The sequence below is a fragment of the Ambystoma mexicanum genome, chromosome 11 (genome assembly GCF_040938575.1).
Source record: "Ambystoma mexicanum isolate Mex_15411 chromosome 11, UKY_AmexF1_1, whole genome shotgun sequence".
NCBI classification, from domain to species: Eukaryota; Metazoa; Chordata; class Amphibia; order Caudata; family Ambystomatidae; genus Ambystoma; species Ambystoma mexicanum.
This window is the reverse complement of record NC_090934.1, coordinates 971042721-971056984: the sequence shown is the minus strand read 5'-3', so window position 1 is coordinate 971056984 and position 14264 is coordinate 971042721. Positions and strand designations below refer to the sequence as shown.

The following is a 14264-nucleotide window of genomic DNA, read 5'->3' as shown; positions in this document are numbered from 1 at the left end:
TTATTTTAAGTAATGGTAAAAATGGGAAAGTGAGTCATAGTTCATGCGAGATTATTACATCTCCCTGCAAACATACTCTGAGACCAGATGCTACAGACCAGAAGCAACACTCCTGCATAATGCTTTGAATATTCCCCACCACAGGCTGGGAATCCTCAGTAACCTTAGTATTATAGCTTAGAGTAAAGCTTTTTAGGCTCCCTTTAGTAGCCCATCGGTGTCCTTTTGGGTGTATTTTTCCCCAGCAAATGAGACGTTGAGTATCTAGCTCCAAGATTGGTATTCTGGTTAAATGAGAGTAAATACCCCACTTCTGAGGCTGAGTCCACTAGACGTGTGATGGATTACAAGGCTGACAGACCCCATTCCCCCAGGAAAAACTGCCATCCTATTCTAAAAATGATGGAAAACCAAGTAAATCTAGCCGTCCCTCGACTACATCCCTGACGACTAAACTGCTGTCAGCTAAGACTGCCTCGTCTACAACAAAAAGTAAATCCTCGTCGACTATCAAAATGACCCGTCAACCAATATGAGTGGCTCAGTCAGCCGCGAAACCAACGGCCTTGTGGATGGCAAAAACGACCTTGTCAGCTACATAAACCATGTCGATGGCAGCTCCATTGAGGAAGCTCCCGGCAACGACAAATCAGCCTACAAAAACGACTACAGGAACGTAGACGACAGCAACCCCCGACAGTACACAGCATATTTCCTATTACAATACAGTCCCCAATAGGGAACTTCCTTGTCAACTACCAAGACGAGTGCAAGGAAAAGAGCTGTGGCAACAACCTCGTCTATGGAAACAGGAAAACTTGCAGGTGACAGCAAGAACACCACCGGAGGGGTCACAGCAACAAAATCATTGACGGAACACCAAAAATCACACTTCTCTGGCTGGCCTCCCTTGGCCCTGTGCCTCCACCTACCAACGAGGCAAAAACTCTGGGTGTCCTCTTCGACTCCACTCTATCCTTCTCGCCTCATATCATGGACATCTCAAAAAAGTCCCACTACCAACTGGACCTTCTCAGAGGTATTCTACCTTTTCACACCTCCCCCCAGAGTCTCACCTTCCCCCCAGAGCTCTGGTCCTCTCTAAACTGGACTACTACAACAGCCTCTTTCTCAACCTGCCCTCTTCTACTCTCTGTCCTCTAAGACTTTTCCTTATCCTTGGCCTCAAGCCCAGGGACCGCATCTCTCCGGCGCTGAAATCCCTTCAGTGGCTCCCCATGCCAACAGTAATACATTAATGTCAACAGCACCCTAGAAATTGAAGTCACCTGTGGGTGTAGGTCTCTACTGTATGCCATCCAAAATGGGTATTTACTGATTCTGAACTTAAGAGAGTGTATCATTTTGAAGTATATTTGTGTGGTGTTTTACAGTGCTCCCTTCTGAAGAAGGCTTTTATAAACTGACTGGTAAATACATTAATAATTGTTTTTTCAAGAAACCCTGTGTGTAATTGTCTACTTGAATACTTGTCACTGTGAACCTCTGTGTAACTCCTCTACAGCTCACATTGACCCTTCTTGCGATAAGCCTGGCTACTCGTCCACACTACCAACCTGTGTAGTACAGACTTAAACCAAAGGTTGGGCTACTACTGCCAGGGGGTCAGGGTTGTTGTAGTGCATCCTAAGGGTACGGCATACAATCGTGCCTAACACTAGGCAACAGACCCAATCCTTAGAAAGTCTTTCCCTTATTCTTGGAGCATGAGTGTTCTCGGTGGCAGAAGGAGGGGCACTAGGTCTTGTGAAAAACCAGAGAGTGTTTCACTGTCTAGACCCGGGGGAATCCCTTACTCAGGTGGCCAGGGCACAGCCATAGGCTTTGGATCCAGACCCTGCGGGTGGACAAGTGTGGGAGGATCACCTGTGTGAGGGTTCCTCTGGGAGTGAGGGAGGAACGCCTGATGGCGAGACATGGTATCCCCCCTTTCCAAGTACCCCAGTGCTGTCCTATTTTATAGAATATTCCAACTTCCCAGATCCCTTCTACCCCCTTTCCTACACAAACATTGAGCCGAGGAAGAGGAGGTCTGAGGCTAAAGGGAGTACCACCCATGCAATACATTGGACATGTCCCACTAATTCCATCAGGCAGTGTCAGGCACTTGATCGTCATTACATACACCTGGTACCTATTAACTCTCCCCACATGGTTAAAAGATGGAACACTGAGACAAACCCTAAGCAAGGCAATACACGAGAAGGAGCAGTTCTTCCAGGGCACAGTGAACAAGGCGGAGCAGAGCAAAAGGCAGAGGGTCAGAACCGAGGTACGGAGAAACTTTGGACACCCCAGTGAGAGATCGTTGCCTCCGAAGGTCCTTGAAAGTTGCGCAAGGAAGCCCAGCCAGAGAGAAGAGACCTTGTGTTTCAATGATACAAGCCACCCTTCTGGGTGAACGGCAGGGTTGGGGAGGTGCAGCGGCAGCTGTGGCATAAACCTTGACTTCAGGATCAAAGCTGCGAAAAGAAGAAAATGAATTTACACAGCCGGTGAGTTGATGAAAGCAATGAAAGTCTGGTCTGTGTTAAATGAAACTTGATGGCAACAGTATCCGACGAATGAAGGTTGCACGTGTGCTGATAAGACGCGAGAGAAAGCAAAGCATTGTAAAGAACTGTTTTAAAGATACAAAGTAACAGAGTGGTCCGGCGAAAAAAGATTGCCCAATAGAAAGTATCTGTGAAATGGCTGATGCTGTAGAAGCGGTGAAAAGAGAAAAAAAACTGAGATGCAAGATTTGATCTGATAGGTTTAATCCTGGCAGAGGGAAAGCGCTATGTGAGAGATATCTTTGAACTCTGAAATAAGTACTGTGCCCGAAACTACATTTGCCAAGAGGTTTGATTGAAGCTTGAGGAAGGGAACCCCCACAAATTGTGATTGAAAGGTTTGATCCAGGCAGAGAGAAACCTGTACTGAATTGTGGTAACCAGAAGGAATCAAACTTTTGTTGAACTATTACAAGCTAAAAGGTGACCTGGGCTGGAGTGAGAGAAAGCTGAGAGGTCCAGCAGATAAACCTGTAACTTTTTGTGGAAGGTCAAGTGAGCCCTGGTCCACGGAACAAATTGCTTTCTGGTGTCCGAAGCCAGAGTGTGTCGAAAGGTCCAAGTGTGCCACCCCACCCCATGCTACAAAACGTGGGGAGGGAGTTTACTCAGCCATACTGACATTTCTTTTGAACACTGATTTTCTTTTTTGCGTTACACATTCACTTTATGCATTTATTTTATTTAGAATGAGGGCAGGCATTAGGCTTATTAGTATATGCCATTTTATTTTGAGTAAGGACTGACTAGGACTGTATTTTCTTTTTGTTTGATGGTCGAGAATACTCCAATGTTAGTTATAGGGCAAGATAGGAGTTTTCCAACCCCTTTTAAACCATCAATAAAGGTTTGCAACGTGCAGCTCTTTTGTCAGTGTCTACCTGTGATACCATGTCTCCCTCAGTCTCTAGTGTCCAACAGGCAGTTAGGATAGGCACAGAAGTAACAAAAGTCAGAGTTCCTAAGGAAGACTGTTCAAACATTTAAGTATCTCACTTTAGAGAGGTTGAAAGCTGCTGCAGCTGCTGCAAACACCTCTTTGCTCTCTTCCTCTTCCACCAACCTCACCTAAGCGCCTCTCATTGCTGACTGACTCTGCTGGCATTTTACATCCCTCCTCTACCTGTCTGGAAGTTTCTCTCTGCTCCCATTAGCTACCCGAGTCATCTGCTTCACTGAGCAATTTTTCTGTCTAAACTGCTCCCAATTCCTCCCATCGCTTCCCCTTGTGGGCTGGGATTTCCCCAGGAAGTCACCCTAAGCACCCTTAGCCCTTCCATTCAGGGGAGGGGGTGCCCTAGTCTCCCATAGGGCTTTGTTGCATGCTGCTGGTTCCATTCCCACCACTGCTGTGCTACTGTACCATGCCTAGGGAGTTTGCTGTGGTTGTTTGGTCGCTCAATGAGGCAGTGCATCTCATTCCCATTTGGGAAACCACTCCGTGCCTTCTGTTCCAGACCAGGGTCTTGTTTGGTCCAGGCGCATCATTTTTTTTTAATGGTGATGCCTACCGGGACCCCATATCCATCCCAGAGGCCTGAGGAATCTGGTGCTTGATGGTAATTGTAGTCTCTTGGGAACCACCAGAAAGAGATCTGGTCGGGACAGAGGGTGATGGGCATTGGGTCCAGATACAATCACAGCTCCATGCAAACCAGGGAGCCGGGGACAAGTGTCCCTCTCAGCTCCCCTACACCACCTCTTGGGTCCTTGTTTGTTTATTAATTTGATAATGCGCGCCAAACCCTTAGGTAGACTGGCACAACAGTACAAGAATTCTCGAGACTTAGTTACAGTGCCAGTCGCGGGCAGGTGCATACATATGAGTACAATATAGTATAATATGATATAATACATTATATAATACAAGATATAGCTGATCCAGGTGCAAATCAGGACCAGACTAGGCATTACTTATATTTAGGGTGGGTATATACATGTGAGTGCCACATATGGTACAGTGTATAATACAGGGTGTATGTAATGCAGGGTGTGGCTGGTCAAAGGTGCAAGTCCGGGACTAGGGCTAAGCATAGTCTAGGTAGAAGGTGAGAATAGGGTAGGCATGGAGGGGACGAGAAGGTTAAAGGTCGTTGGTGCAGAGCCAGTTGACAGCATTGTGTCTAAATCTGGCGTAGGGTAGTGGGCGTCTAAGGTCAATTGGAAGTGAATTCCAGGTTTGCGCAGCTTTGACTGGGAAGCTGGTTCCCCCAGCCGTGGTCATCTTAAATCGAGGGGTTTCGAGCATGAATGAATTGGCAGATCTGGTAGGTCGGGTGGTGGTTCTCCTAGAGATTTTTTCCGCTAGCTACGAGGGATCTAGGTTGTTCCCCCATTGAGAGGATCTGGCCTAGTGGCTCAACAGAGTTAAGTTCCATGTAAGTACTGGAGGTGGGTGGAAGTCTAGAAAGTCCTGCTGTACAAACTTTGACAAGGCCAGCAAGTTGGTAAAGAGCAAAGTTTAAATGCATCATTTGGTTTTAACGGTGTGTGTGAACACGTACAGGCAATCCTTGGCGCATTCACAAGACATGCCGCAGACTCAATGGGTTTACAGTGTGTGTAATGGCACTGTAGATGCACTTCTCAGAAGGGCTAGTTTTCCTTAAATGGCATACAAGCCTATCCTATAAGAAGTGCTACTCTTTTTGATCTGCCACGACTAGTGAGCCCACTTCTAGCCACGGCAGAGCACAGAAGCCCAGGGACCAACCAAGCCTGGTCATGGCCTCTGGCAACGGTTATCATAGGTTCCGTGAACACTGCATCTAGGTGCTATAAAGCCACATACGAGTTGTTGTTATAGTAGTGTATATTGTGCCTCATAGCATCAGAAATATGTTCCTAACGTCGTAACTGAAAACTCCTTGTGTGCCTACCTGGTGCTGAGCTCAGTGCGTGTGCGACGCACCTTGGAAGGGGTCTGTTGCAGGGTCGTGTGTGTGTGTGGGGATGGGGTCGGGATTTTGTGGCAGACTTCATATACTCTATTTCTCAATAATGAATGGGGCCAACGGGGATGGAGGGAGGACACGAACTTTTTGTAGCAGTGAGAAATGGTACATGTTGGGGCTAGGCGGTGGATTTATTTAAAATTGCTCGCTTTTGGCAGGGTGGGCGTGAAGTGTGCATATCATGCATTTGCAGTCTGTCATAATGTTGCATTTAGGACGTATATGCGATTTTGTTTGGATCTCATTCACACAGGCTCTCGGATTGGGCACTGGTCAGGGTACAGGGATCTGGCGAAGTGGGAGGGCTGCAGATTCTGTTTACAGTCCGCTGAGTGTGAAACATTCGAACATCTGTTTATGTACTGCATTTCTTTCAACAAACATAGGCGATGTCGTCTAGGTGCATTTTTGACCTCTGATTCTCCTTTTGAACGTCACCTAGTTTGGCTTCGATGTATGCAGGGCAACACCGTGTCTAGTATGTTAGCAGACTTGTTGTGATGATTGAGGAGCATCTGCTGCCACTCAATAGTGCCATCGTGTGTGGGCAGCCTGTGAAGTAGGCTCCTTCACCCATCTAGAAATTGCGTAAGATTTCGAACGCTCTTGGCTTCTGATCGTTAGCCATTTTGTGTTTTGATACTTTTAGGGTTTTTCTCTTATAAAACTGGTAGATGTTGAATTTGTTTGATCTTGTGAGATACACACCTGAACACCCCTTTTGGGGGAACAAAGAATGTTGGGGGGGGGGGGGGTTGGCTATGTCGTATGTATATGATGTCGGTTTGTATTATGTTTCTAAATTTTTTTTTTATTAGCTGCCAAATGTTTTTTAGCAATGTTTTAAGCAATATGCCTTTCTTGTTCTCTTCCTTTTGTTTTTTGTTTGTTTTATCATTAGTATTATCAACATTTGACTATGGATTTCTTCATGTGCTACGAAAAATGTGTAAAGGTGTAAATTAAATTTTGCTACCAAAACAAATAGATAAATAATAATGTTGCATTTAGAAAGTGACATGTCCTTACCTCAAGGACTGAGCTGTGACCTCGGGTTCAAGTCCGGCTGATGCAGATATAATTGTGGAATATTGAGAAATCACTGACAATTTGTCCGAACATTTTGGACACCATTATTCTGTTACCCTCCATTATCTGTGTGTGTTCGATCTCACTACTGACACTGGGGAAGGGACATCTTCAAAGAGAAAGAGATGCAGAATTGAACAATATTCAAAATGAAAATAAACTCGAAGACTAAGAAAATAGGTGTTACGTAAGGCTGGCCTTGGGTGCAACCAAGGTATAGAGAGTACAGGTTACTTTACAGAAAGAAGCCGCCAATCTGTGGCGATGGCGCTGTTACTGCCCCAAGCATTGTTCGTGCTCACAGATAATATATGTCATCTTTCCTTCCATTCTGTTGCCAGTGGAATTTCCCCACATATCAGTAAATACCCTGTATTTCGGCCTGCTATCGCTCACAGCGCAGCTCCTTGATGTCTAGCTTCCAGGGGTGGCGGCTCTTGCCTCATTTGTACCATCTAAGCCAGCCCCACCAGCGCTGTTTGTTTTTTGGGTATTTGCCTTGGTTCGTGTGCTTTGCCCAGTTTGAGCCTCCTGTTTTTCCCTACTCAGTGCCATGCCATGGTTGTTTGTGCTCTGTTTCGACCCTGTGCTTTGCTTCACCTGCTGTTTGTATCCCACGAAGATTGGGGCATAGGATTGTCCTGGGCACCATTGAAAAACTGCCCACAGTTGCAAATGGAAATTCATTCCTTTTGTGACAGACTGTTTGAATAGTGCCCAAGGGGGAGGTTTTGATCCAATGTGATGCAAATTGTGCAATGCAATGTAAAGAATATTTGTTCAGCGACACTGGTCAAAACTAGCTGCAAAGTGAAGTAACTAGTCAAACTGGCCCACATTGGCCAAAAAAGTGGCCTTCTTTGACCCAAAAAACTGGTTCACACTAGCATTTTGCGTTTTTGGTTCGGCTTTGCCCTATAGGCCAGTCATAGCCTGACACCGCGCCCGTGTGTGTATGGGGGTATCTTGTGCTTTGCCCGCGTTTCTACCCCATGAGTTAACCCCGTTTCAACACTGTGTTGTAGGCCCCGTATTTTAGCATGCATGTACCTTACGCTGTGTTCTGGCGTTTATATTAATGCAAACCCAGCTAAGTGTGTGTACCCTGTGCCTTTGCAGCACACACTCTTCCCGTGTGTACCCTGTGCCTATGCAGCGCACACTCTTCCCGTGTGTACCCTGTGCCTTTGCAGCACACACTCTTCCCGTGTGTACCGTGTGCCTTTGCAGCGCACTCTTCCCGTGTGTACCCTGTGCAGCGCACACTCTTCCCGTGTGTACCCTGTGCCTGTGCAACGCACACTCTTCCCGTGTGTACCCTGTGCCCTTGCAGCGCACACTCTTCCCGTGTGTACCCTGTGCCTTTGCAGCGCACACTCTTCCCGTGTGTACCCTGTGCATGTGCAGCGCACACTCTTCCCATGTGTACCCTGTGCCTGTGCAGCGCACACTCTTCCCGTGTGTACCCTGTGCCTTTGCAGCACACACTCTTCCCGTGTGTACCCTGTGCCTTTGCAGCACACACTCTTCCCGTGTATACCCTGTGCATGTGCAGCACACACTCTTCCCGTGTGTACCCTGTGCCTGTGCATACCCAGGCTTCGCTCATCTCGAGTTTTCGCCCCTATGTCCCAGCTCCGTTTGCACTTGTGCTCGCGCTCTGCTAGCTGGGTACTTTCTTTGCCCACTTCTATATTTTCCTAATATGGTCCGTGCCCCGTTTGTTTTCCCCTTGCACGGCTCCAGTGTGTAGAGCAGGGGTGCACAACTGATTTTGACAGAGGGCCGAAAGTACCTTACATGAGGGCTATAGTGGGCCGAAAAGTAAAAGTGGGCGGGGCGGTAGGCGGGACATGTCAGGAGGCTTTTTCAACCCCCAATTTGTATTAAACACATGGAAAAAGATATGTTTTTGAGGGGTAACGATTTTTATTGCATTTCAAACTTACATTTTGTACTACACATTTTCCATTGCTATCATTTATTTCGATTTAGTTATTGTATATCGTCTGTTTAATTAAATTATATATATTTTATTGACCCTTGATTGGACATTCCGTTATTTTGGACTGCTATAGTTTGCTGTTTGGGTTACCCAAGAGGAGTATGGCCTTCGTTGAGTCAGGTTTCCTCAAAAAAGCAAAGGATGTACATCTCCTAACTGTGCCTGTTTTAGCTTTATTATTGAGTTCACTCTTGGAGTGCAACACTATGCCCCATGGCTCCCATCCCCAACCAAACACTATGCCCCATGGTCCCCTCGCCCCCAACCAAACACTATGCCCCATGGCTCCCATCCCCAACCAAACACTATGCCCCCTGTCCCCCACCCCCCAAGCAAACACTATGCCCCCTGTCCCTCACCCCCCAAGCAAACACTATGCCCCATGGCCCCCTCACCCCCAACCAAACACTATGCCCCATGGCTCCCTCACCCCCAACCAAACACTATGCCCCATGGCCCCCTCACCGCCAACCAAACACTATGCCCCATGGCCCCCTCACCCCCAACCAAACACTATGCCCCATGGCCCCCTCACCGCCAACCAAACACTATGCCCCCTGTCCCTCACCGCCAACCAAACACTATGCCCCATGGCCCCCTCACCCCCAACCAAACACTATGCCCCATGGCTCCCATCCTCAACCAAACACTATGCCCCATGGTCCCCTCACCCCCAACCAAACACTATGCCCCATGGCTCCCATCCCCAACCAAACACTATGCCCCCTGTCCCTCACCCCCCCAAGCAAACACTATGCCCCCTGTCCCTCACCCCCCAAGCAAACACTATGCCCCATGGCCCCCTCACCCCCAACCAAACACTATGCCCCATGGCCCCCTCACCCCCAACCAAACACTATGCCCCATGGCCCCCTCACCCCCAACCAAACACTATGCCCCATGGCCCCCTCACCGCCAACCAAACACTATGCCCCCTGTCCCTCACCGCCAACCAAACACTATGCCCCATGGCCCCCTCACCCCCAACCAAACACTATGCCCCATGGCTCCCATCCTCAACCAAACACTATGCCCCATGGTCCCCTCACCCCCAACCAAACACTATGCCCCATGGCTCCCATCCCCAACCAAACACTATGCCCCCTGTCCCTCACCCCCCAAGCAAACACTATGCCCCCTGTCCCTCACCCCCCAAGCAAACACTATGCCCCATGGCCCCCTCACCCCCAACCAAACACTATGCCCCATGGCCCCCTCACCCCCAACCAAACACTATGCCCCATGGCCCCCTCACCCCCAACCAAACACTATGCCCCCTGTCCCTCACCGCCAACCAAACACTATGCCCCATGGCCCCCTCACCCCCAACCAAACGCTATGCCCCATAACTCCCATCCCCAACCAAACACTATGCCCCCTGTCCCTCACCCCCCAAGCAAACACTATGCCCCCTGTCCCTCGCCCCCCAAGCAAACACTATGCCCCATGGCCCCTCACCCCCAACCAAACACTATGCCCCATGGCCCCCACACCCCCAACCAAACACTATGCCCCATGGCCCCCTCACCCCCAACCAAACACTATGCCCCATGGCCCCCTCACCGCCAACCAAACACTATGCCCCCTGTCCCTCACCGCCAACCAAACACTATGCCCCATGGCCCCCTCACCCCCAACCAAACACTATGCCCCATGGCCCCCTCACCCCCCTAACCCCCAACCAAACACTATGCCCCCTGTCCCTCATCCCCCAACCAAACACTATGCCCCCTGTCTCTCACCACCAACCAAACACTATGCCCCATGGCCCCCACCCCCAACCAAACACTATGCCCCCTGTCCCTCGCCGCCAACCAAACACTATGCCCCATGGCTCCCAACCCCAAACAAACACTATGCCCCATGGCCCCCTCATCCCCAAACACTATGCCCCATGGCTCCCAACCCCAAACAAACACTATGCCCCGTGGCCCCCTCACCCCCAACCAAACACTATGCCCCATGGCCCCCTCACCCTCAACCAAACACTATGCCCCATGGCCCCCTCACCCCCAACCAAACACTATGCCCCATGGGCCCCTCACCCCCAACCAAACACTATGCCCCATGGCCCCCACCCCCAACCAAACACTATGCCCCCTGTCCCTCACCCCCCAAGCAAACACTATGCCCCCTGTCCCTCACCCCCCACCAAACACTATGCCCCCTGTCCCTCACCCCCAAGCAAACACTATGCTCCCTGTCCCTCACCCCCAACCAAACACTATGCCCCATGGCCCCCTCACCCCAACCAAACACTATGCCCCATGGCCCCCACCCCCAACCAAACACTATGCCCCCTGTCCCTCACCCCCCAAGCAAACACTATGCCCCCTGTCCCTCACCCCCAAGCAAACACTATGCCCCCTGTCCCTCACCCCCAACCAAACACTATGCCCCATGGCCCCCTCACCCCCAACCAAACACTATGCCCCATGGCCCCCTCACCCCCAACCAAACACTATGCCCCATGGCCCCCACCCCCAACCAAACACTATGCCCCCTGTCCCTCAGCCCCAAGCAAACACTATGCCCCCTGTCCCTCAGCCCCAAGCAAACACTATGCCCCCTGTCCCTCACCCCCAACCAAAAACTATGCCCCCTGTCCCTCACCGCCAACCAAACACTATGCCCCATGGCCCCCTCACCCCCAACCAAACACTATGCCCCCTGTCCCTCACCGCCAACCAAACACTATGACCCATGGCCCCCTCACCCCCAACCAAACACTATGCCCCATGGCCCCCTCACCCCCCTAACCCACAACCAAACACTATGCCCCATGGCCCCCTCACCCCCAACCAAACACTATGCCCCCTGTCCCTCACCCCACAAGCAAACACTATGCCCCCTGTCCCTCACCCCCCAAGCAAACACTATGCCCCCTGTCCCTCACCCCCAACCAAACACTATGCCCCATGGCCCCCTCACCCCAACCAAACACTATGCCCCATGGCTCCCACCCCCAACCAAACACTATGCCCCATGGCCCCCACCCCCAACCAAACACTATGCCCCCTGTCCCTCACCCCCCAAGCAAACACTATGCCCCCTGTCCCTCACCCCCCAAGCAAACACTATGCCCCCTGTCCCTCACCCCCAACCAAACACTATGCCCCATGGCCCCCTCACCCCCAACCAAACACTATGCCCCATGGCCCCCTCACCCCCAACCAAACACTATGCCCATGGCCCCCTCACCCCCAGCCAAACACTATGACCCATGGCCCCCTCACCCCCAACCAAACACTATGCCCCATGGCCCCCTCACCCCCTTAACCCCCAAACAAACACTATGCCCCATGGCCCCCTCACCCCCAACCAAAACTATGCCCCATGGCCCCCTCACCCCCAACCAAACACTATGCCCCCTGTCCCTCATCCCCCAAGCAAACACTATGCCCCCTGTCTCTCACCGCCAACCAAACACTATGCCCCATGGCCCCCAACCAAACACTATGCCCCCTGTCCCTCGCCGCCAACCAAACACTATGCCCTATGGCTCCCAACCCCAAACAAACACTATGCCCCATGGCCCCCTCACCCCCAAACACTATGCCCCATGGCTCCCAACCCCAAACAAACACTATGCCCCGTGGCCCCCTCACCCCCAACCAAACACTATGCCCCATGGCCTCCTCACCCCCAACCAAACACTATGCCCCATGGGCCCCTCACCCCCAACCAAACACTATGCCCCATGGCTCCCACCCCACCCAAACACTATGCCCCATGGCCCCCACCCCAAACCAAACACTATGCCCCCTGTCCCTCACCCCCCAACCAAACACTATGCCCCATGGCCCCCACCCCCAACCAAACACTATGCCCCCTGTCCCTCACCCCCAACCAAACACTATGCCCCCTGTCCCTCACCCCCAACCAAACACTATGCCCCCTGGCCCCCACCCCCAACCAAACACTATGCCCCATGGCCCCCACCCCCAACCAAACACTATGCCCCCTGTCCCTCACCCCCAACCAAACACTATGCCCCCTGTCCCTCACCGCCAACCAAACACTATGCCCCATGGCCCCCTCACCCCCCAAGCAAACACTATGCCCCCTGTCCCTCACCCCCAACCAAACACTATGCCCCATGGCCCCCTCACCCCAACCAAACACTATGCCCCATGGCCCCCGCCCCCAACCAAACACTATGCCCCATGGCCCTCACCCCCAACCAAACACTATGCCCCCTGTCCCTCACCCCCCAAGCAAACACTATGCCCCCTGTCCCTCACCCCCAACCAAACACTATGCCCCCTGTCCCTCACCCCCAACCAAACACTATGCCCCATGGCCCCCTCACCCCCAACCAAACACTATGCCCCATGGCCCCCTCACCCCCAACCAAACACTATGCCCCCTGTCCCTCACCGCCAACCAAACACTATGCCCCATGGCCCCCTCACCCCCAACCAAACACTATGCCCCATGGCCCCCTCACCCCCAACCAAACACTATGCCCCATGGCCCCCTCATCCCCAACCAAACACTATGCCCCAAACACACTCAAGCATGCACCCATACAGACCCGAACCCCCACCCCCAAATCAACACACACACAAACATGCACCCATACAGACCCGAACCCCCAACTCAGCACACACACACTCAAGCATGCACCCATACCGACCTGAACCCCCCACCCCCCAAATCAACACACACACACAAACATGCACCCATACAGACCCCAAACCCCCACCCCCAACTCAGCACACACACACACTCAAGCATGCACCCATACAGATCCGAACCCCCCACCCCAGCACACACACAAACATGCACCCATACAGACCCGAACCCCCACCCCCCAACTTAGCACACACACAAACATGCACCCATACAGACCCCAACCCCCCAACTCAGCACACACACTCAAGCATGCACCCATACAGACCGGAACCCCCCAACTCAGCACACACACAAACATGCACCCATACAGACCCGAACCCCCACCCCCCAACTCAGCACACACACAAACATGCACCCATACAGACCCCAACCCCCCACCCCCAACTCAGCACACACACACACTCAAGCATGCACCCATACAGACCCGAACCCCCCACCCCCCAACTCAGCACACACACACAAACATGCACCCATACAGACCCGAACCCCCCACTCCCCAAAATCAGCAAACTCTCAAACAAGCACCCATACAGACCCGAACCCTCACCCCCCAACTCAGCACACAAAAAACATTCAAATCAAAACATTCATACACATCCGACACCCCCCGATCCTGCATCTCAACATACACACAAAATACATTCAAATACAAACATTCACACCCCCCCACATCTCAACATACACACAAAATACATTCAAATACAAACATTCATACACATCCGACACCCCCCCCACCACCGCATCTCAAAATACACACAAAATACATTCAAACACAAACATTCATACACATCCAACACACCCCCCCACGCCCGCATCTCAACATACTCAAAATACATTCAAACACAAACATTCATACACATCCGACACACCCCCTCACCCCCGCATCTCAACATACACTCAAAATACATTCAAACACAAACATTCATACACATCCGACACACCCCCTCACCCCCACATATACACAAAATACATTCAAACACAAACATTCATACACATCCGACA

General features: G+C 51.3%; 1 protein-coding gene across 5 annotated transcripts in view; it reads left to right on the top strand.

Moving 5' to 3' along the window:
* Positions 1–14264, top strand: part of CPT1A (carnitine palmitoyltransferase 1A) — a 634145-nt gene that overhangs the window by 546915 nt on the left and 72966 nt on the right. The window lies entirely within an intron of this gene.